This window comes from Cetorhinus maximus, chromosome 10, assembly GCF_964194155.1.
Source record: "Cetorhinus maximus chromosome 10, sCetMax3.hap1.1, whole genome shotgun sequence".
NCBI classification, from domain to species: Eukaryota; Metazoa; Chordata; class Chondrichthyes; order Lamniformes; family Cetorhinidae; genus Cetorhinus; species Cetorhinus maximus.
In genome coordinates this window covers 60,767,015-60,791,875 of record NC_135888.1, presented here as the reverse complement: position 1 = coordinate 60,791,875, position 24,861 = coordinate 60,767,015, and the positions used below count along the sequence as shown (strand labels likewise).

Sequence of the window (24,861 nt, the reverse complement as noted above, 5' to 3'; positions counted from 1 at the left end):
ACTCTCTGGGGAACAAAGTTCCAAAGACTCATAACCCTGAGAGAAAACATTTCTTCTCATCTCTGTCTTAAATACGAGGCCACTTATTTTTAAACTGTATCTCCTAGTTCTAGTCACTCCCACAAGGCGAAAAGTTTTTTCAGAATCCGCCCTGTCAAGTCTCCTCAGGATTTTATATGTTTCAATAAGATCACCTCTCATTCATCTAAACTCCAATGGACAGCCCAGCCTGTCCAACCTTTCCTCATAAACTAACCCGACCCCCCAATCCCTGGTATCATCGAGTGAACCTTCTCTGAACTGCTTCCAATGCATTTATATCCTTTCTTAAATAAGAAGACCAAAACTGTGCATAGTACTCCAGATACGGTCTCAACAATGGCCTGTACAACTGTAGCAAAACATCCCTACTTTTATATTCCATTCCCCTTACAATAAACAATAATATCCACAAACATTTGCTTCCTCCACCACTGAGGCACAGTGGTAACAGTGCGCACCATCTACAAGATGCACTACAGGAACTCACCAAGCCTCCTTAGACAGCACTTACCAAACCCACGACCACTGCCACCTAGAAGGACAAGGGCAACAGACACATGGGAACACTGCCACCTGGAAGTTCCCCTCAAAGCCACTCATCATCCTGACTTGTAAATACATCACCATTCCTTCAGTGTCACTGGGTCAGAGTCCTGGAACTCCCTTCCTAACAGCACTGTGGGTGTACCTACACCACACGGACTGCAGAGGTTCAAGAAGGCAGCTCACCACCACCTTCTCAAGGGCAGTTAGGCAATAAATGCTGGCCTAGCTAGCGACATCAACATCCCATGAATGAATAAAAGAAAACATTCCATTTGCCTTCCTAATCACTTGCTGTACCTGCAAACTAACATCTTGTGATTCATATACCAGGACACTCAGATCCCTCGGTACCTCATTCTGAAATCTTTCTCCATTTAAATAAAAATAATATGCTGCTTTTCTATTCTTCCTGCCAAAATGAACACATTCACATTTTGCCACGTTATACTCCATCTACCAATATTTTCCTGCTCACTTAACCTATCTATGTTCCTTTGCAGACTCCTTATGTCCTCTTCACAACTTACTTTCCTACCTCTCCTTGTGTCATCAGCAAATTTAGCAACCATATATTCGGTCCCTTCATCCAAGTTATTGATATAAATTGTAAATACTTGAGGCCCCAGCATTGTTCCTTGTGGCAATCCATTTGTCACATCGAGCCAACCCGAAAATGATCCATTTATCCCTACTTTCTGTTTCCTGTTTACTAACCAATTCTCTATCCATGCTATTATGTTACCCGCTACACTCGTCTTAGATCCACTCCTTTCTCTGTCAAACTAAATGTGAAATTCAATCATATTATGATCACTGCTACCTAGAAGTGGCTTCACTGTGAAGTTATTAATTAATCATGTCTCATTGCACATTACCAAATCTAGTTGGTGCTAGAACATGCTGCTCTAAGAAATTGCCTCCAAAACATTCTATTAACTCATCATCCAGAATAACTTTGCCAATCCGATTCATTCAATCTATATGTAGATTAAAATCACCCATGATGATCACCATACCTTTCTCACATTATTTACTCCTGCATACCCTGTCCTACATTGTGGTTACTGTTAGGAGGCCTATAAACCACTCCCACAAATGATTTATTACCTTCACTATTTCTCATTCTACCCAAACTGATTCTACATCTTGATCTCCAGAACTTAGGTCATCTCTTCCTATTATATCGATGTCACCATTAATTAACAGAGCTACCCCTCCACATTTTCCTAGCTTTTTGTCCTTCCTAAATGACATGAATATTGAGGTCCCATTCTTTGTCATCCTGCAGCCATGTCACTGTAATGGCTATCAGATCATACAAATTTACTTCTATTTACCCTGTCAATTCATTTGATTTGTTATGAATGCTACATAATTTCAGATACAGAGCCATTAGTTCTGTCTTTTCTTTTTGTAACCTCTAGCCTTAACTCTTGGTGCACTCTTAGGTTTGTACACTCTGTCCCCTCCTACCACCCTCTGATCATAATTTCCCTATTCCTACCTTGCTCTCATGCCTTGTCTTCTCTATTTAATTTATCACATCTTCCCAAATTTGATCCCTTTCTCCCACTATTTAGTTTAAAGCCCCCTCTGCCGCCCTAGTTAGACAACTCATCAGAACACTGGTCCCAGCATGGTTCAGGTGAAGACCATCCCAATGGTACAGCCTCCACTTTCCCAGTATTGGTGCCAGTGCCCAATGAATTGAAACCCAATTTTCCAACAACAATCTTTGAGCCACACATTTAACACTCTAATCTGATTTACGCTATGCCAATTTGCTCATGGCTCAGGTAGTAATCCAGAGATTATTACCTTTGAGGTTCTGCCTTTTAATTTAACCCCTAGCTGCTCATACTCCCTCAGCAGAACTTCTTTCCTAGTTCTACCTATGTCATTAATACCTGCATGGACCACAACCACTGGATCCTCCCCCACCCACAGCAAGTTCCTCTCCAGCCCAAAGCAGATGTCGTGAACTCTGGCATCAGGCAAGAAACACAGGCATCTGGACTCCTGCTCTCGGCTACAGAGAACTGTGTCTATCACCCTAAATATACTGCCCCCTACACCACTACATTCCTCTGAACTCCCCTCGCTTGAATGGCTTCCTGTACCATGCTGCCATGGTCAGTTTGCTCATCCAACCTGCAGCCACTGCTTTCATCCATACAAGTTGCAAGAACCTTGAACCTGTTGGCCAATTGCAAAGGCTGAGACTCCTCCACTTCTACCTTCTGGGTCTCCATACCTGCCTCACTCATAGTCACATCATGCTGTCCCTGACTACTGGCCAAATCAGAAGACCCTATCCTAAGGGATGTGACTGCCTCCTGGTCCAAAGTGTCCAGGTAACAATCCCCCTCCATAATGCATCGCAGTGTCTGCAGTTCAGCCTCCAATAAATGACTCTGAACCAAGGATCCTCAAGCTACAGACACTTACTACAGATGTGTTTGCCTGGATTACATCGGCAATCAAAAGCTCCCACGTTCTGCAGTCACAACACATCACCTACCCAATAACCTTTAGTACTGCAGTGGTGCCCAAATCCTGCTAATTACCAATTTTATTCTAAAAGTAACAGTGACATCCTGTTGAACTAAAGTGAAGTAGGATACAAAAACACAAGATGGTCTATGGCTGCTCGGGTTCCAGGGTTAGCTTGACAGCTGAAAGTCTCCTCTCTATCCATCATTCTAAGTGGAAGCAATCTGCATTGTCTGAATGCCATTCCCACTGCACACAGCTCCTTAAGATAAAACTAACCATTTTCGGCATTCTCACAATGTGTTTGGTACGTGAATTGAAATGGGAAGTTGGGAACCTTGTTTTGAGATTAGGGTTATGGATCTTTGCTGGGACAGGGTAAAGGGAAGTTTACGCTAAGCCCGTGTGGGCCCTAATTGCCCTTGAGCAGGTAGTGGTGAGCTGCCTTCTTGAACCACTGCAGTCCTTGTGGTGTAGGTATACCCACAGTGCTGTTAGGGAGGAAGCTGTAAGATTTTGACCCAGTGACACTGAAGGAACGGCAATATATTTCCAAATCAGGATGGTGAGTGGCTTGGAGGAAAACTTCCAGGTGCTGGTCTTCCCATGCATCTGTTGCCCTTGTCTTTCTAGACGGTAGCGGTTGTGAGTTTGGAAGGTGCTCTCCGAGGAGCCTTGGTGAGTTTCTGCAGTGTATCTTGTAGATGGTACACATTGCTGCCGTTGTTCATCGGTGATGGAGGAAGTGAATGTTTGTGGAAGTGGTGCCAATCAACTGGGCTGTTTTGTCCTGGATGGTGTCAAGCTTCTTGTGTGTTGTTGGAGCCGCACTCATCCAGGCAAGTGGAGAGTATTTCATTACACTCCTGACTTGTGCCTTGTAGATGGTGGACAGGCTTTGGGAAGTCAGGAGGTGAGTTACTTGCTGCAGGATTCCTAGTCTCTGATCTGCTCTTGTAGCCAAAGTATCTATATGATTAGCCCAGTTCAGTTTCTGGTCAATGGTAACCCCCAGGATGTTGATAGTGGGGGAAGCCATTGAATGTCAAGAGGCAATGGTTAGATTTTCTCCTGTTGGAGATGGTCATTGCCTGGCACTTGTGTGGCCCGAATGTTACTTGCCACTTTTCAGCCCAAGGCTGGATATTGTCCAGATCTTGCTGCATTTGGACATGGACTGCTTCAGAATCTGAGGAGTTTTGGATGGTGCTGAACATTGTGCAATCATCAGCAAACACCTCTACTTCTGACCTTATGATAGAAGGAAGGTCATTGATGAAGCAGCTGAAGATGGGACACTACCATTAGGAACTCCTGCAATGATGTCCTGAAACTGAGATAATTGAACTCCAATAGCTACAACCATCTTTCGTTGTGCTAGGTATGACTCCAACCAATGGAGTGTTCTCCCCCTGATTCCCATTGACTCCAGTTTTGCTAGGACTCCTTGATGCCACGCTTGGTTAAATGGTGCCTTGATGTCAAGGGCAGCCAACTCTAGCATGATGCCACCACCAAACACATTTTACCCTCACCTCCCCTGTCGGCATTACGAAGGGAATGTTCCCCCTCTGACACGCTGGTCCATTCCTCTATCATCCCGAACACCTCATCCTCTTCCCATGGCACCTTCCCATGCAATTACCTGCCCATTTACCTCCTCCCTCCTCAGTGTCCAATGCCCCAAACACACCTTCCAGGTGAAGCAGTGATTCACTTGCACTTCTTTCACAATGATGCTCCCAATGTGGTCTCCTCTACATTGGGAAGACTATATGCAGACTGGGTGACCGCTTTGCAGAACATCTTCACTCAGTCTGCAAGCATGACGTCGACCTCCCTGTCATTTGCCATTTCAATTCAGCATCTTGGTCTCATGCTCACATTTCTGTCCTTGGCCTGCTATAATGTTCCATTGAAGCAAACTATAGGAACAGCACCTCCTCTTCCGATTAGGCACTTTACAGCCTTCTGAATTCAACATTGAGTTCAACAGTTTCAGAATGAACTCTGTCCACCGTTTTCACTTTTTTTTCCAACCCCCAACCTCCAAGTGCAAGTCTGTATCTTGTCCTCATGTTTTTGCTTTCTGACAGTGCTGACATTCATTCCACGATTAACACCTGCCTTAGTCTTTACTACTATGATTACCATTCCCTTTTTATTGCGTTCCATGACATCTTTGTCATTTTAAAAAATTAATTCACGGGATGTGGGCTTCACTGGCTGGGCCAGCATTTATTGGCCATCCCAAGTTGCCCTTGATAAGGTGGTGGTGAGCTGCCTTCTTGAACCTCTGAAGTCCATGTGGTGTAGGTACACCCACAGTGCTGTTAGGGAGGGAGTTCCAGGGTTTTGACCCAGCGCCAGTGAAAGAATGGCGATATATTTCCAAACCAGGATGATGAGTGACTTGAAGGGGAACCTTCAGGTGGTGGTGCTGCCCTTATTCTTCTAAATGGTAGTGCTTGTGGGTTTGGAAGGTGCTGTCGAAGGAGCCTTGTTGAATTCCTGCAGTGCATCTTGTAGATGGTACACACTGCTGCTATTGTATGCCGGTGGTAGAGGGAGTGAATGTTTGTGGATGTGCTGCTAATCAAAAGCGGGCCGCTTTGTCCTGGATGGTGTCAAGCTTCTTGAGTGTTGCAGGAGCTGCACTCATCCAGGAAAGTGGGGATTATTCCATCACACTCCTGACTTGTGCCTTGTAGATGGTGGACAGGCCTTGGAGAGTCAGGTGGTGAGTTACTTGTCGCACGATTCCTAGCCTCTGACCTGCTCTTGTAGCCACAGTATTCATATGGCTAGCCCAGTTCAGCTTCTGGTCAATGGTAACCCCCAGGATGTTGACAGTGGGGGATTCAGTGATGGTAATGGCATTGAACATCAAGGGGTGTTGGTTATAGAGTTTCTCCTGTTGGAGATAGTCATTGCCTGGCACTTCTGTGACGCGAATGTTACTTGCCACTTGTCAGCCCAAGCCTGGATTTTGCCCAGGTCTTGCTGCATTTGGACATGGAATTAATCTATCCTGACCTTTAACCTATCCCTGACCTTCCATTTTGCTCCATCTGTCCTTACCCCCGCCCCATCGTTTTCAACAGCATAAAACACATCATATTTCTACCTCCCTCCAGTTCCAAAGAAGTCATATTGGGCTTGAAATGTTAACTCTGTTTCTCTCTCCACAGATGCTGCCAGACCTGCTGAGTTTTTCCAGTATTTTCTGCTTATATTTCATATTTCCAGCATCTCCAGCATTTTGCTTTTATTAACATAAACCCAAAGCACATTTGTACTGCAATTACATGACCATGTTCAGAAGAGAAAAGGTTTAGTCTGCGCTTAAATGGCTTTCAGAAGATTCCAACTCGGCATTGTTAAAGTGATTTAAAGCTTCATCAGTGGGTTGGCAGCTACCTTCTCCTGATTGCTGCCTGTACAAGTACAGTAAGTGCTTATTTTCTTGGACTATTAATCGAGTGAAGGTGATTTCAAATCCCACCATGGCTGTTTGAGGGTTTGAATTCAGTTTAAAAAAATCTAGAAAAACAAACTGGTGCCAGTAAAAGTGTTGCATTCCCCCAATGGGTTAAGCAAGCTGAAATAATGAGTAGCTAAGGCATATAGACCAGGTTTGATTTCTGGTCTTGGCTCAGTCAGTTCTCAGTTAAGCTAGCTGTTAGGTAGGCTCAAGAATTGGCTGCAGCACCATTTGACTAGAGAGGGAAAGTCAATCATGGTTCTTGTTCCTGATTACTATCCAGAACTCACAACTAGGAAGGTGAATGCGGAGGACTTAAACCCAACCGGTTTAGTAATGTATTTTAGGACAGTAACCTGTCATCCTTATCTGGTCTGTCCTTAATGTTGTTCTCAGTCTCACAGCTCTTAGCTACCAACCAAGGTGGTCTAACAAGCTACCCAGTTGTATTAAACTGCTATCCGCAACAGTTGAAAAAGAAGGCCTACTACCAACTTCTCATGAGCAATGACGGACAAGCAATGAATGTTAGTCGTGCCAGCAAGATCCACATTGCAGCAATGAAGAATAAAACAATAAGTTTTGGTGTGGGCAGGAGTGGGTTCGGCTGAGATACCCGACATCCCTCTATGACTGAACCGACAGATGACGAGGCTCACACCTGAATCCTGGCCTTTTGGGTATGATGCCTGAAGGTTCTAGGGGAACCATAGCCTGAGGGTCAACACTTCAGATGCCGGCTAGAAAAGAATGGTTTGAAAAACCTGTCAGCTATGAGAGCTGATTCGCATTTGATTTTTTTCAGCCTTGTGAAGAAACTGGAGATAAATCATCCACTAACTCATTTATATTTTATATTGCAAGGATTTTACATTTACAACCAGGTACTTCAGGAACTTGCCTCAGAGGTCAACTTCACAAAGGTTTTAAACTGTAAAAAATGCTGTTAAATCTAGAAATTAATTAGTGTCACACGCTGTGTTATTACATAGTCTCTCATTCCCCTGATCAGTAAAGCAAGTTAAAATAATGAATGACTAAGGCATACAGATCAGGTTTGATTTCTGGTCTTGGCTCAGTCAGTTCTCAGTTAGGCTAGTTGTTAGGTAGGCTCAAGAATTGGCTGCAGCATCATTTGACGAGAGATGGAAAGTCAATCATGGTTCCTGTTCCTGATTACTATCCAGACCTCACAACTGGGAAGGTGAACGGAGATCTTAAACCCAACTGGTTTAGTAATGCATTTTAGGACAGTAACCTGTCATCCTTGTCTGATCTGTCCTTAATGTGGTTCCCAGTCTCACAGCACCCAGTCTACATATGGTGTTGAGTCATCTAACAATATTTGTTCTCAATTGAGTTGTACCAGAGGATGTGTAATGCCTGTACATGGAATCATCCTCCACCATGGGTCAACACCTTCAGGGAAGAATGGTCAAAAACTTCAGCAGTGGGTGGTCAACACTTCCAGGAGTGGGCGGTCAACACCTGCAGGGGTGGGCGATCAACACCTGCAGGGGTGGGTGATCAACACCTGCAGGGGTGGATGGTCAACACCTCCAGGGGTAGACTATCAACATATCCAGGGGTGGACGGTCAACACCTCCAGGAGTGGGTGGTCAACACCTCCAAGGGTAGGTGGTCACCACCTCCAGTGGTGGGCAGTTAACACCTCCAGTGGTAAGTGGTCAACGCCTCCAGGGGAGAGTGGTCAACACCTTAAGAGAATGGTCAATGCCTTAAGGGAAGAGTGGGCAACACCTTCAGGAGAGTGGTCAACAGCTTCAGGGGAGATGGGTCAGCACCTTCAGAATAGGTGACCAAGACTTTCAGGGGTATGCAGTCAAGGGGACAGTGGTCAACAACTTCAGGGAAGGAGGAGGGCAGGAAATGGATGCAAGACAAAGTGTAATAACAAATAAACAGATTCACTAATGTCAATGATGCATTCCTAGCCTTGGAATAATGATGTATTATTAATTTCTCACACAGTAGCAAAGTATTCAACAACGTAACGAGCTCTTCAAAGTCATTTAATGTGGACTGAGTAATAGAGCAGAAATAACAAATAAATCATATACCAGCACCTCAATCACAACATGCGAATAAATAATTTGTGCGAGGTAAATAATTATATCTGCCTAGATCCAAGCTCAGTGGGAGTTAGCAGTCTGGCACACGTTGTCCATTCTTCATGTGTAATCCTAGACAGTGAGTGTTGGCAGGCTGTTCCAGCAAAGATGGGCAACACAGCTAGGTCTAGTTGTATTCCTGCTATACACCAATACAGTTATTTTTGAGCAGCAGTCCTGGCCCATGGAGTGGGAACCTGATTTTCTCCTCCTCCCTATTCCAGTGTTACCGATGACAAGCCCAGCAATCCTGATACTGGGCCAATTAACTTCTCAGAAGGTCAAGGATAAAGCCTGGGGCCTCCTGGCTCAAGTGACCCATTACAACACTGTGTGTGTAAAATCTCAGCCATCTACACACCACAGATCTATACTCTTGTCTGCAAGCTGAAAACTCGACAAGGTGGTTCAATAGGTACCGTGAAACTTTTGTCCATTCTGTTAATTGAATAAGTGCAGGCTACACAATCATGATTTTTACATGGGCAGAAAGTGCTGGAAATTGTTCTGTGCTTTTACTAGTTAGCTAGCTTTTACTAGCTAGTTGCTATAATAAATACCAAGCCATTTAATATCTCTGTGGCTGCCTATGCATCAGCACTGGGGTACTGAGTGGCTACCAGACTTACAGGGTTTTTCTTCCTTTATTCTTTCATGAGACGTGGGCAATGCCAGCATTTGATGCCCATCCCTGATTGCCCTTGAACTGTGGACAGTTAAGAGTCAACCACATTGCTGTGGATCTGGAGTCACATGCAGGCCAGATTGGGTAAGGGAGGTATTGCTTGGATTTTTACATCAATCAATGATAATCATCATTGGTCACCATTACTGAGGCAAGCTTTATATTCCAGATTTATTAACTGAATTTAAATTCCACCAGCTGCCGTGGTGGGATTTGAACCCATGTCCCTAGAGCATCAGCCTAGGCCTCTGAATTACTAGCCTGCTACGCCACTGCCTCCCTTGGGCGTACACAAAAAAATATTGAGGTTGAAATTGGTACATTTTGTGGCTGTTTTCTGGGCACAAGGAGGAACAACACATAGCAATGGAAAGACCTGTGCATAATTGACATCCAGGACACCGGAACGGATTGTTAAAACCTCAACACCCCCATCCACACACCTCACCCCCACCCTCAACACCCACACCCCACCCAACTCAGCTACCTCAGGTCTGATAACATTTCAGTTGATGGAAGGTTGTGGCTTTACAAAAGCAGTGGTGTTAGTTTGAGGTTCCTATTTTTCCCATGTTTCAACTGTCTGTAATTCTGTACTAGACAAAGACATATAGAATAGTAGAATTTGGCTTGCTGTTCTCCTGAGCATAAAGCAGACAACTGCCCTTACAACAAGAAGAGAAAATTGAACTCCGCTGGATTGCTCTGGTACATTCCTTCACATCAGCTTACTTGTCTATCCTTCCAATCACTGAATGTGGGAAGAATAGAATCAGGCTAAGATATGATAACCCCTCAGTGGACTAAATAGGCTACAAGCAATCACCATCCAGGCTTGAATGTGAAGATTGATTGGTCTGCTGGGGTGAAGTCCAGGACTGAGCTGGAACTGCTTCATAACAAGACTGGTTGCCTTAAGTGAATTAGGGGTGTTCAAAATTTTCTATTGTAAGATGTCACGGGAGGTTTCAGAATGTTAGCACAACATAATTATTCAGCTTCAACAAATAAGCCCAGAGTGGCGTGCAATCTGGACACAAACAGGTCATGTGGCTTAACATATTGTGAAATTCGTGTGTGTAAATGAGTTACGCACACAATCTCGACACGTTCCAAGGGCAGAATTTTCCACTCCCATCAACAGTGGGAATCGTGGCGGGCGGGGGCACTAAATTTGGCATAGTTGAAAAAGTCAGTTTCCCGCCGATGGGAAATTAGTTCGGAATTTTGTTCTCCCAACTTTGCTGGTGGGTTGAGATTCCCACCGATCTATGTTGGGAACCACATTCACATTCATTTGCAACTCATGAATGGTCATTAAAAGGTCAACTTGCCAAAATTACCTTCCCCCTCTGAATTAAGTGCCTCGCTAGTGGATAATTAGAACGGTCTGTTTCCTGACTGTATATATGTGGTGCGCACCTGGAGAGCTTCAGTTCATCCATGACTTGGAAGTCAATAGACGCAGCTTTCACCTACCTGCAAGACTGTGACTGAGAAATATCAGGTGCCTGTAGCACAACCTACACCAAGGCTGGGCACAGGAGGCAAGGCAAGTGGGGTGGGGTGAGACAGAGGCAGATCTGGGGGACGGGGTGTTGTGCAACATGAGAGGGGAGGGCGAAGACAGAGTGGTTTAGTGGGGGAAGAACACGAGTGGGGGAGATGGAGACAGGGGGGGTGAAACACAAGGGGAAGAGGGGAATTGGTACAAGACTGGGGGGATCCTGAGAGGGGAGGGAGAGATGGAGTCAGCATTGGGTGGGAGCATGAGAGGGGCTGGGGGGAGGCAGAGGCAGGACTGGAGGGGAACACAAGGTGGGAGGGAGGAGATAGAGGCAAGACAGGTGGGGGAATCACGGGAGGCGATGGTGAAAGGGAGACAGGACTAGGGGGTGGCCAGGGAACAGAGTGGTGTAGTGAAAGACTGTCCGTGGACAAGAGTTATAAGACTGATCATGGAAGAGTCAGAAACTATCCTGGAGCTGAGGCCATGCTGTCGGGGACATATTGAACAAACTGTCCTGGGATTGTATGGGCCATGTTAGAGGGCACACATATCTTGGTCCTGGTCTTGGGCTGGGGAAGGCTTCTTTAGGCAGTGATGGTGTGCAGGGTCCGGTCAGTCACCTAAGGCATTTGGTCTTGGGGGTTTGAATCCTGGTACTGTGAGGCAGAGGGCACGGTAACATTAGGGCAAGCATTTGGATCTTGTGATTCAGTGGCTTAAAAGTCACAGGGGGGTATTGGATGGTCTCATGGGGGTGGGGGGCAGTCCCAAGGGTGCATGTGGCCTTGAGAAGGGGAGTGGTTAGGTTGAAAAGCAGCATGGAGACTTCAACATTGAAGGGTTCAGGGGAGAACAGTAATATCCACGTGAACAATGATGGGGTCAAGGGTAATGGGGGAGTCTGTATAGTGACAGGAGGAATGGGAATTAGGAGGTGGTGAGCATGGAGGAGGATGGGAAGAACTTGGTGGGTGATTGAGGGAGGTTGGAAGCTCCCAATCTCATTCACAAAAGTCAACAGCACCATTTTCGCATTCACTGAAGAATGATGCAGTTTGAAAAACAAACTAGAAAAAAATCGATCATGGTGGGGTCTCAGGACATGTGGAAGGAGTTCAGCCAAACAATTTTGGGGCAGATTGAAGGGGCAGCCTATAAATTTCCTGCTCAAACCATGGAGAGCATGGTTCAGCTGAGTGCTGGAATCGATGGTCTAATGCACAATGAATGAGCTTTGCTCCTTTACTAATGGTGTGCATTCAGGTGAGAATCCATTAAGTCTTGGTGCTACAGTGCATCTGATCCTTACAGTGCATGTGAGATTGGATGTAGGGTCAAACAATCAAGGGCCACGGCTGTTGGACAGAAGCAAAATGGACCCTACAAGCCTCAATGTTCCCAGTGTAATGGTCATGGCATTCAAAGCATCATGTTTGTAGTCATGGATTGGGTAACAATAGCTATTCTCAAGGCCACTGGAGAACAACCAACAGAAGCCTTACTGAGGGTTAAAGGACATGGGTTGTTTGAGCCTAATTAAGACCCTCATTGTGAATGCGCGGTTACCTGTCGTCTTCCAGGATGATATGAGCCTGCTAGGTGTGGCCTTGGGATGCTATGTACAGACTGAGTGCAGGTCAAGGGCTGAAGACTGGATTCCTACCTTGGATATGGAGGGAGAACACGAAAGGGGAGCTGCCATAATGCTCAGTGATCACAGATATAAGGAGAGTGGAGAACACAGGCTGCAGGCAACACAGCCTTGTTGATAGCTATGATTAGAGTGAGGAGAAGAAGGGCCTGTCGCTAATTGGCACAGCTCTGGGAAGACCGTTGTCTTGACGAACAAGAGCCAGTGAAGCACGAGAAAGTCCTAGGTTCTGCCAAGGAGGAGCCAAATCCATGTATGGGACGGCCAAGGGTCTAAAGAAGTTGGAGCTCATACATAGAGATGAGCAAAAGACAGAGCCATAAGTGCCTTCGTTTATCTAGGGATCTGTTAGCTGTGATGAAGTTACAATAATTTTGATAATATTTTTCTGGCTCAGTGTAAAGTAGGTTTGTGGGAGGTTGTGTTGTTCTGTCTGTGTGCATGATTTAATTGCATCTTGTAGCCAAGCAGATTGCATGTGGAAGTTATCAAAAGAAGGTGTAGAAATGTCTTTAATATGTTAATGAGTAAACATGGTTGGGGGTCTTAGCATGTAAGGTGTAAAGGGAATTTGCATTTGTAGATGGGTGAAGGGGGATTTGGCTTTCAAAGGGATCTCAGTCTGTTTACAAACAGCCAGACAAGCATGTTAAAAAATGTAAACAGAATTACCTGGAAAAACTCAGCAGGTCTGGCAGCATCGGTGGAGAAGAAAAGAGTTGACGTTTCAAGTCCTCATGACCCTTCAACAGAACTGAGTAATGTTAGGAGAGGGGTGAAATATAAGCTTGTTTAAGGTGGGGGGGGAGGGGAGGGGGTGTGGTTGTAGGGACAAGCAAGCAGTGATAGGAGCAGATAATCAAAAGATGTCACAGACAAAAGAACAAAGAGGTGTTGAAGGTGGTGATATTATCTAAACGAATGTGCTAATTAAGAATGGATGGCAGGACACTCAAGGTACAGCTCTATTGGGGGTGGGTTGGAAAGACTAACAGGGCATAAAAGGTATAGATTTAAAAATAATGGAAATAGGTGGGAAAAGAAAAATCTATATAAATTATTGGAAAAAACAAAAGGAAGGGGGAAGAAACGGAAAGGGGGTGGGGATGGAGGAAGGAGTTCAAGATCTAAAGTTGTTGAATTCAATATTCAGTCCGGAAGGCTGTAAAGTGCCTAGTCGGAAGATGAGGTGCTGTTCCTCCAGTTTGCGTTGGGCTTCACTGGAACAATGCAGCAAGCCAAGGACAGACATGTGGGCAAGAGAGCAGGGTGGAGTGTTAAAATGGCAAGCGACAGGGAGGTTTGGGTCTTTCTTGCGGACAGACCGCAGGTGTTCTGCAAAGCGGTCGCCCAGTTTACGTTTGGTCTCTCCAATGTAGAGGAGACCACCTCCTCCATCCCCACCCCCTTTCCGTTTCTTCCCCCTTCCTTTTGTTTTCTCCAATAATTTATATAGATTTTTCTTTTCCCACCTATTTCCATTATTTTTAAATCTATACCTTTTATGCCCTGTTAGTCTTTCCACCCCACCCCACTAGAGCTGTACCTTCAGTGTCCTGCCATCCATTCTTAATTAGCACATTCATTTAGATAATATCACCACCTTCAACACCTCTTTGTTCTTTTGTCTGTGACAACTTTTGATTATTTGCTCCTATCACTGCTTGCTTGACCCTACAACCACACCCCCCCCTACCACTTCTCTCCCCCCACCCCCCACCCCCCCACCTTAAACCAGCTTATATTTCACCCCTCTCCTAATATTACTCAGTTCTGTTGAAGGGTCATGAGGACTCGAAACGTCAACTCTTTTCTTCTCCGCCGATGCTGCCAGACCTGCTGAGTTTTTCTAGGTAATTCTGTTTTTGTTTTGGATTTCCAGCATCCACAGTTTTTTGTTTTTATATAAGTTAAAGAATGTGTTTATTTTTCTCAAGGGTTATTGGCAATATATAGTGGCAACATAAAAAGGTTTATATTATGAGAAAGGTAAAGTTCCAAAGACATATGAGAACAATGGAATTTACGTTAAAAGGGGAGAAACAAGTACAAAGGAGAATGAGGCTATGTGTCATGGAAGTCATTGTAAGATCAGAAGTGTGAGAAGCCTCCGGTATTTGTGCATTAAGCCTGCTGTCTACAGAAACCGAAACTGGGAAAAGCCACTTTGAATTCTACTGTCCAAGGTATTGTGTTAACTTGCTGGATCTGTTTAAAATCTATTTTTTTAACCGTTGCTATAACGGAGGTGTAACTGGAATTTTAGGAGTTATTATAGTAGTATTTTATAGACCTGTGTATGTGCTTAAAATCTTTTCTTTTGTTAATAAATGTTAAATTTAGCTTCTCAAAAAATCTCTGAAGTCTTGGTGGGCTTATTACTTTTGAATTCAGGGCACGCATCTCAAAATAAATACAAATTGCAAAACCATTGTTATAGTGTGATCAAGTTTCCCTCATGGATTTGATCCGCCTGGCACAGATCGTCTGCCCCGTCATAACATAGCTCATTTTGGTCATATTCTCCATGAGATATATGTGCAGCACGGACTTGGAAGGCATCCAATACCGGTTGCTTTGAAGGTTATTGCCACACTGAACTTTTTTGCCAGCGGTTCCTTCCTGGCTCTACTGGGGGTCTTTGCGAAATCTCATAATCATTGACACACAAATGCCTAAGGGAGGTGACAGTAAGGCTCACCAACTGCTTACGTGCAGTTTTGCATGGATGAAGCAAGCCAGGCTGCCAGGGCTGCGGATTCGCTCCAATCTCAGGTTTCCTATAAGTATAGGGTGCAATCAGCTGCACACATGTGTCTTTAAGAGCTCCCTGGCAGGAGCCTGTGAGATTCATTAATAGAAAAGGGTTTCACTCTCTGAATGCCCAGCTCATTTGTGGTCACAGAAAGCAGAGATCATGCATGTTTGTGCTAGGTAACCAGGGAGCTCATGTGACTCTTACATTTTGAGTAACTCACAGATGCCACAGGTACATGAGAGACCTCAGTGTTTAGAACCGTCTAAACTCCTTGGTGGCTCCTTGGTGACAAAGGTACCTCCAGAAGACATGGCTAAGGATGCCTGTTTGTCACCCACAGAGTGTATCTGAGGAGAAATACAATGCTGCACATTCTGCCACAAGGTCCTTAATAGAGAAAACTATTGGCCTCTTAGAGATGCGTTTATGGTGTTTGGACCACTCAGGTGGGGCTTTCCAATAATGACTGCAGAGAGTGTCCGCATTATTGTTGTTTGCTATTTCCTGCATAACCTAATGATCCAAAGGGGGGATGTGTTGCCACAGGGAGACATGGAGGGGCTAAGTCTCTCATCAGATGAGGAGGACTTGGAAGGGGATGAATCTGAAGAGGGTGAGGATTCAGACAAACCACATGAGGATGCCACTGCACAAGCATAATGTGGAGGACATGCTCATGACAACCTCCTAGCTACACAATTCCAGGAGGAATAAGGTGAAGACATGTTCACAATCGAAGCTTTCTTCAGACTTCGACGCAGGGGGCACAACAAAACCTTCAGTCTCAGCATATAAACATATCAGGTAAGGTCATCAATCTCACAATGATCATGGAAGCAGCACATGTCACCTTCATCCCTAACGATGGGGTCATCTTTGGAAGGTACAATAGCCTTGGGAACATGTAACTGCTGTGGAATGTCATTAATACTCCATTAGCACACCTCCTTAAACAACTATACATAGTGCAGCCCTTTCAACTAGGGTGGCAACAAGTCAGTGGGCATGACAGCTTTTAAGCAGGTGAACCGTCATTGAACACTTGGATACACTCATGTCAGAATGACAGCAGCTTAGCAAGGTGGCACTAACAGGAAAAACATTTGTCAATGGTTACCACTTAACCACCTCAAGACGGAATAGCATCCGGACAGTACCATCTCCATTCGCTAGCTCTCAGGTCTGAATAATGCACAGGCATCATCTTGCTGCTGAGCCCCAATATGCCTTCGGACATCAGGATGCTGTGACCTGTTACTCAACATCATGCAGCCAAAGCTGAGAGTTTTATTTGCATTGTTTTCACAGAGGGTGCCTCACCAGGGCAATGGTTTGATTATTTACAAACACTCCAGACCCCGCATTTGTTGAAAGCCTGCCAAGTTTATGTCCTGGATGACCTTGGCGTTAGGGAGAAATGTGGCCCAGTCATTATTGACACAGCAGTCAATGACAACTTCTTCCCTTCATAGACCTTACTGCGGACTTCAGAAGATGTGCAAAAGCATCACTTCCAGAGCAAGACAGTCCTCAGCATGGCCCATCTCACAAAGTCCAATCCTTTCTATATACCCTAAGTCAATGAGTGCACTCTCATGCAATGAATTCCATAGCGAGTTGCACACTGTGCCTTTACTGAAGGATCACGTAAAGCATTGCTAGGCAGCAGTTCAGGAGCAAAGTAAGGTCATCACAGGTAAGGTGACAGCTTCATCAGGATGAGCGCACACCTCTGACATCAAACACTTATGCCCCTCTTGCAGACATTTGTAATATCAAATAATTAAACCAATTTCCATAGTTTAGCAACATGCAATGGGAAGAGTGGGAACTAAGAATGGAATAACATTCAGCCTTAAATGCAGAGATGAAAACAAGCTGCAGGAGGAATGAAAGCCTATGGTACTCAACGGTGAATACTACTTTTCCCAAAAAGCTCACTGCTATAAAATAAATGCCACTGCAAAGTACACTTTGGAGAAATGATTCTAACATTCATTGCGCTGAATACCTATACCACCCACAAACAACAGACATTGGTCTGACAGTATCAGGATAATCTGTAACTTTGATGAGCAATCCTCCTGAGGCAAAATAATATCGATCTTAGATCTAAGGGTCACAGGTGTATTGTCCAACCATTAATGTCACATATGATGTGCCTATGTTGATGTTGCAGATGTGGAAATAATGACAAATCACTGTGATAAGATTGTCTGAGACTTAAGAAAACTGAGGATGCAAGTGGGAACTCATTAAGAGGGTATATTTTTGACCCTTGAATGATGGGACCTTGCATCACATTTTTTTAGCCATTGAATACCTGAGACTTGAAGATGGATAAATGTGAAATACATTTACAGAAGTGAAAAGTATACATCGTGATTGAAGACCTCTGCCACCACTGTGCATTCAAAATTTCTTAACTTTTCTAACCCTAATGCTATGTCTATGGTTCAGCCCCAACATCTGCAGCAGAGGTGGAGGAAGCCTGCTGACTGCCATGTCCTGTTATTTGGTGGGTGTCCTGTGGCGGCCTGAGGCCTGAAGGGCCCCTGCCTGCTAAGGGTCTCCTGCTCTGGGCCAGGTACATCCTCTTCAGCCTGACACACTGGAGTCACTGGCAGAGGGGAGTTGGAGCGGGAGGACACTCTTGGAGTGTCTGGGCGGATGACCCCATGGTGTCTGACTGATGCTTCTCCTCCCTTTGGGTGCCCGATGCCCTTCTCCGACTCCTCGAGGAGAAGGGGCAGCTGGAGGGAGTACGAGGTACCCCATCCCTCTCTTGCTTAACCACTGCTGGAATTCACCCAAATGCAGCAGAAACTGGAGCCACATCATCAGACGGAACACGTTCGGACTCCACCATCCTTTGTTCCAATCTGAGGACGGCCTCTGACAACTCTGCTGATGTTCCCCTGTCTGTCTTTGCATCTCCAACATTTATCTTAGGGCAGGTTCCAGATACTCATCATTGGACTTGGACTCGGACCCAGCAGGGGCTTGGTCTCCAGTAATCCTCCAAGTGTCAGATGCCTCGGCCGTCACTGCCTCCGCGTGCTGCAGACCTGTGTCTGTGAGGTGATCAGCAGATTGTGAACTCGAGCCTGCTCTAGATATAGGGCCATCAAAGGTGTGTGTATCTGCAGTGAAAGGTGCAGGTGAATGCAATGATGGATCTCTATCTGATAGTTCCTCAATGTCCACATCTGAGCTGGTCTGGGGGCTGGGCTGGGGCTGAGGCGTTTGCTGGAGGAGGTCCTTTGCCTCTCTTGCTGGTACCTGAAAAAGAGGGAAGAAAGGATTAGTGATTGACTAGGAAGGCTCTTATTTTACGGATCACTCATAGTCATTGTCCATGTGTTGCCAATGTATACTGGATGCACCTTCACTGGCTTGTTGGGGGGAGGCTGATCCTACCTTCCATGAAGGAATGATCTCTCTCCTCATCTGTCAGCTCTGCGGCCCGTTCCTCATAGAAGGAGAGTGCCCTTAACTCTGGGGATCCCCCTCTGGTCTTACTTGTGGGGAACCTTGTTCTGCATAAAGGCAGATAGATTGACTGTGAGCAATATGGATGAAAGAGCAGTTCAAGCGTATGCACGTCTGCTGAGCCGTCCCCAGTTAAGGGATTAAGATCTCCTATAAGGATCTTATAGGAGATGGCGATCTTAAAGTGGCTGGCAGATATTCAGTGTTGATGTCCCATCTGTTGGTATTGTGTGACATCCCCATGGACTCTAAACCTCAGACTACCTGATGTCCTTACAGGAGTGAGTTTAGAGTGAGTAGAAGTTTCACTTACCCTGGCGGAGCGAAGCAGATCATTCATCCTCTTCCTACACTACAGGGTGCTTCTTTTTACACCCACCAGCGTTGACCTCCCTGGCAACCTCCTCCCAGGTTAGTGTAGTCGTGTGGGAAGATCTCCTGCTCCCATCGCTCAATATAGGACCTCCCGCCTTTCCTGGATGGCCTAGAGGAGAATTCCCAGGGAGACCTCGCTGAACTGTGGGGCAGAGGGTTTGGATCTTTTAGATATCTTGGATTACCTGTCTGATAGAACACCTGACCTTCAGTGAGTGAATGTCTGTGCAGGTGCCGTTAAAATATGGCTGCAGGACCTTTGACTCCATGAGAGAACAGTGGGGCTGCCGAATCCCTGCTTGCCCTGCCACAAGATTCGATGAGCTGCTCATGGATGCATAATTAATGAGCTGAAAAGTGGAAGATCACATGGGTTCATACAACCTGCTGCCCAGTGGGCATCACGCCGACTTCCGTGTCTGCCACCGCACTTAGTCTCCAGTGTGTAAAATTCCATCCCAAGTATCTCTGATTTCATAAGGGTGTCCAATAAGCCTGTGTCTGAATGAGTTTTTGCCCACAAAGTGGCCATACCCCTGACTCTCAAATTCGAGTATTCTCCAATTGTGTTCATTTAGTGAGTGACGGAGGCTGACGGGGTTAAAGGATGGTGACTCTCAATATTGTTTCTGGAATTTCAGACATGGAAGAAAAATAACATTTTCTTAGGCTTGTGATGACAATTCTTAAACGGTTTTTAAAAATTATGACCTCACTGAGGCACAAAGCTGCAAATTATGGGGGTGCAGAGAGGGGGGCAGACGGCTCACCTCCCCTGGGAGCAAAGTCGGTGGGAAGCCAACTCACTGCACGCTAGCCTGCCCTGCAGCCATAACAGGCCCGGGAGGGCTAAATTGCCTGCCAGTGGGACTTCTGCCCCTCACTGGGGAGGAAGTCCTGCCTTTGGGGGCTGCCAGCCAATCAGATTGGTCGGCAGCTCCAGCATTCCCAGCAGCGCCAAGAGCACATTAGTGGGCACTGCCAGTACTGTAAACAGTCCCAAGAAGGAGGCCCATTGGATCCCGGAGCAAGGTAAGTCTGGGATATTGGGCAGGGAGGGTTCGGCCAGTTTAGGGAGGGTGGGGGGTGGAGAGTAGTGGGTTTTGACGAGCAGGCGAGTAGGAAGAAAAGGAGGGGTACTATCTTAGGGAGGCTCCCACCCACCCAACCCAATGCGCAAAGAGCATCCCCCAAAAGATAATACCCCCTTTCCTTCCCACCAATTTAAAAAGTTTAAAAAAGAACGGCCTGCCCACTCTCACTCAACTGCCCACGTGTTGTGCAGTGGCCGAGTTGTACTATTAATGATAGGGTTGATCTGCAGACACTTCTTGGGTGGAAACATTAAGTTTATTTACAATATACTCAGCAGCAACATCTGCTTTCAACTCCAACTCCATCTCTGCAATGCCTGCTGCGGTAGCCTGCGCTACTCTCCTATTGGTAACTATAGATATTAACAAGAATTATTCTTAAAGGTACATTACACACTAAACAAAACTACATTCCTACCCCTTTAACTCAGCTATACAGATTATATTTACAAGTACATATTTTTCAAGACAACATAATACTTATACTGAGTAAGGAATTTACAAGTTCAGTCTTTCAGGTGGTTTCCTGGTACATGTGGAATGTCACAGCTCCACAGCTTCAGATTCTTTCTCAGGAACCTTCTTTGTCAGGAACCTCCTTTTCCAGAGTTGCCTGAACATCTGGTACATCATTGGGCACTTGCAGTTCTGTATCCTCAGCTGTTACAACTACATCAGACATGTCAGTCCTGGGTTGAGTATCCTCAACAGGAAACACAGACCCGGTCATGGTCACTGGTGGAGCCAAATCTTAGTGATTTGTCACCCTCTTCCTTAAAGAGTCCACATGTTTACAGATGATCCAGCCTTTCACCTCCACATGGTAAGATAGAGGTCCAGTCACCGCACTTATTTCACCCGGTGACCACTTTGGTCCTTCCCCGAAATTCGTCACGTATACCGGCTCTCCCACAGTAAATTTCCTCTCATGACTAAGCCAGTCATGTCTAGTTATCTGGCTTCCCTGACCCATTTCCACCTTCCCCTCTAAATTCAGCATTATTAAGCTTAATCTCGTCCTGAATGGCGTTTCAACAATAACTCCACAGGTGTGACACCTGTTGTTGTGTGAGGGGTAGTCCTGTAATGAAAAAGAAAGTGTGCTAGCTTGGTTGCCAAGGAATCTCCAGTTAGCTTTTTCATGCCTGCCTTGAATGTTTGAACTGCCCTTTTGGCCAATCCGTTTGAGGAAGGGTGGTATGGTGCAGTTTTCAGGAGTGATACTGCTGAGGCTGATAAACCGTTGAAACTTAACACTCTTAAGTGCTCTGCAATTATCTGAAACAACTACTTCTGGTAGTCCGTAAATTGAAAAACTCTTGACATAGATTCTCAATTGTAGCGCCCAACATTGGTGGCTTCACCTCCTATATGTCCAACCATTTTGAATGGGCATCGGCAATAAGCAGAAACATTGTTCCCAGGGAAGGCCCAACATAGTCAATATATATCCACACCCAGGGTCTACCTGGCCACTCCCATGGGTGTAACGGAGCTGTCGCTGGTAACATTTGCAGTTGCTGACATTGCACACAGAGCTTTATAAAACTCTCTATTTTGCCATCTACCCCAGGCCACCATAGATAGCTGCGAGCTATGGTCTTCATTTGAGAAATTCCGGGATGTGCACTGTGTTGTTCAATTAAAAGCGGCTCCCTTCCCTTTGGAGGAACTATCACTCGTGCTGCCTACAATAAGATGCCTGGTTGGTTATTTCATGTCTTCTGTTGAAGTTCGATTTCATTTCGTCAGATACCGGCTCCTGTGACCAACATTATAGCATTTCTTCTCGTACTTGAGAGAGGACTGTGTTCCGACTTGCCCAGCCTCTGAACTGTCGAGCACATACCAGCGAAGAATCTGAGAAATTTAACAGTAAAACAAGTTCCTGTGGAACTGGAGATAAAAATAAAAAGCTACTGCAGATGCTGGAAATCCAAAACAAACACAGAATTACCTGGAAAATCTCAGCAGGTCTGGCAGCATCGATGGAGAAGAAAAGAGTTGACGTTTCGAGTCCAACATGACCCTTCAACAGAACTCAGTTCTGTTGAAGGGTCATGTTGGACTCGAAACATCAACTCTTTTCTTCTCCATCGATGCTGCCAGACCTGCTGAGTTTTTCCAGGTAATTCTGCTTTTGTTCCTGTGGAACTGGGATGTGCTCATCATTTTCTTGTAAAGGCAAATGACTAAGGGCATCGGCATTTGCGATTTGATTGCCAGGCCTATGTACAAAAGTGTATTCGTATACTGCCAGAATTAAAGCCCGTCGTTGTATTCTTGCTGAGGCTGTGGGTGATTTAGCCTTGTCCTCACTAAACAATCCTAGCAATGGTTTGTGGTCTGAAACGATAGTGAAATGACAGCCGTGTACGTACTTGTGAAATTTCCTCTCGCCAAAGATGATGGACAGGCCTTTTTATTCTATCTGCGAGTCTCCCTTTTCCTCTGTGGTGAGTGTTCTTGATACGTAACCTGTTGGCTGTTCCATGTCATCATCCATCCAATGAGAGTGCACTGCTCCCACTCCATAGGGAGATGTGTCACATGTCAGCATCAATTCCTTTGCCTGGTCATAATGCACTAATAGATTGGACGAGTGCAACAATTGTTTCACCTTTATGAAAGCTTCTTTCTGGGGCACCTCCCAAGACCAACGTTGTTTTTTTTTTGAGTAGAGAATGCAGAGGGGCCAGCACTGCAGACAAATTAGGTGAGAACTGCCCATAATAGTTGATCATTCCTAGGAATGATTTGAGCTCCGAGGTGTGCTTTGGCACAGGTGCCTCTCTTATGGCTCTTGCTTTCTCCTCAACCGGGCAGAGGCCCTATTAGTATTTCTGTATCTTCTTTCTACGTGCCTTCTTCTTTCTAGCACAGACTTTAATCTCGGCCTTCTTTTTGACTTTACTGTTAGCTAGACTTCTCTCAGATGCAAGCTCAACTTGTCTGAGCTCAGTGGCTGAGTTTCCCAAAATTTCATTATCTGTCTGCTCCTTGGAAAATTCTGTGACTTATGCTTCCAAAACCTCTTTCATTTAGCTGGTTCTTCAGCTCTTGGCTAGACAGCTAGCTTCACTGAGCTGGCATTGCCTTGGATTTTATCCGAACTCATGTCTCCTGGGTGTATCCAGCTATCCACGATTCCCAGGGCTTCCCCTGAGCCCTCTCTGAGTATCAGGGCTTCTCCTGAGCCCTCTGATTACCAGGGCTTCCCCAGAGTTCTCTCTGATTACCAGGGCTTCCCCTGAGCCCTCTCCGATTTAAATGTATTGCCTCTTTAAGAGCTGTCATCATTTTTTTTACTTGGGCTGTCTCTGCAGCTGTCGGTTTTTCTGTATTGTGATTCCCGCACTTTGTGAGCAGGATTTTCCTGTCGGCGAGCAGAGGGCAGGGCCTACTCACCGACGCGTAAAATGACACACGGTGACGTCGGGCGGAACTCCCAACGTCACCGCATTCCATTTAAATTTTCCGGTAGGCGGGGGTACAGCAAAATCAGCTACACGCCCGCCGACCTGTCAATGGCCAATTGAGGCCATTGATAGTCATTTAACTAATTAATGGACCTGCCCGTCCAACCTTAAGGTTGGCGTTCAGGCCAGGAGCCCGGGCGGGAATTAGAAAAAGCATGAAACCTCATCCATGGGCAGGATGAGGTTTCATGCAGGGTTTTAAAAATTTCAATAAAGTTTTTGTAAAAATTATGGACATGTCCCAACTCATGTGACAGTGTCACATGAGGGGACATGTTAGGGAAATTTTATTTTACTATTCTTAGCTTTTTTACTTTTAGAGCCAATCTCCCTGAGGCCGCACTTAGCCTCAGGGAGATGAGTGCGTTCTTTTGTGTGCATGCGTGAAAGAGCGCACTCTCGATTTTGGGATTCCACCCCCCCCACCCTGCCCGCACAAGGAGCGCATAGTGCTTCTCTGTGGACGTCACGCTGGGTGGGCCTTAAATGGCTCGCCCACATAAAATGGCACTGCACCCCCAATCAGGGGCGCCGATCGGAAGCGCGCTTGTGCATGCCCGCAATTCAACTTCGCCCCCAATGGGGGGAAAATCCTGCCCCGTGAGTTTTGATAGGACTCCCACGATTGTGAGTCTTCTCTTTTAACTTTGCAAAACATTGTTCCCGTTCAGAAAAAAAACACAGCAGCGATTTCTTCTCCTTTATTTCTGGGCGATTCTGCAGGGTCTCTTTTCTTTTTTAAAAAATTTAAAACTACAGCAATACTTTCTGCTCTGACTGCTCCCCTTCCTTTAGCTTGCAAGTTTTGTGCCAGCCTCTTCAACCCGCTGAGTCTGCGGGGCTGCCGCCTACCCCACAGTGTAAGTGCAGATTCTCCCCCTTTTTTGCCTTACTCACCCATCCGGTGGATTCCCGCTCAGGGGCCTTGCAACTTCAGCACCATTCTTTCAATGTCGGGAGCTCTCCAGGAGATTTCTCAGCCATTTTTAATCGGGGCCCGTTTCTTCTTTAACTTAAAGGGACAGCGTACCCAGTGAGTATATTTTCCTTTCTTTTTAACTTGATTTCTTCTGTTCAACCCTGTTTTATTCTTGTTGCCAATTTGTTGTCGGGTGGCCAA

At 45.6% G+C, this 24,861-nt stretch overlaps 1 protein-coding gene across 1 annotated transcript in view; it reads right to left on the bottom strand.

Moving 5' to 3' along the window:
* dock2 (dedicator of cytokinesis 2) overlaps positions 1 to 24,861 on the bottom strand; it is a 634,661-nt gene that overhangs the window by 387,048 nt on the left and 222,752 nt on the right. The window lies entirely within an intron of this gene.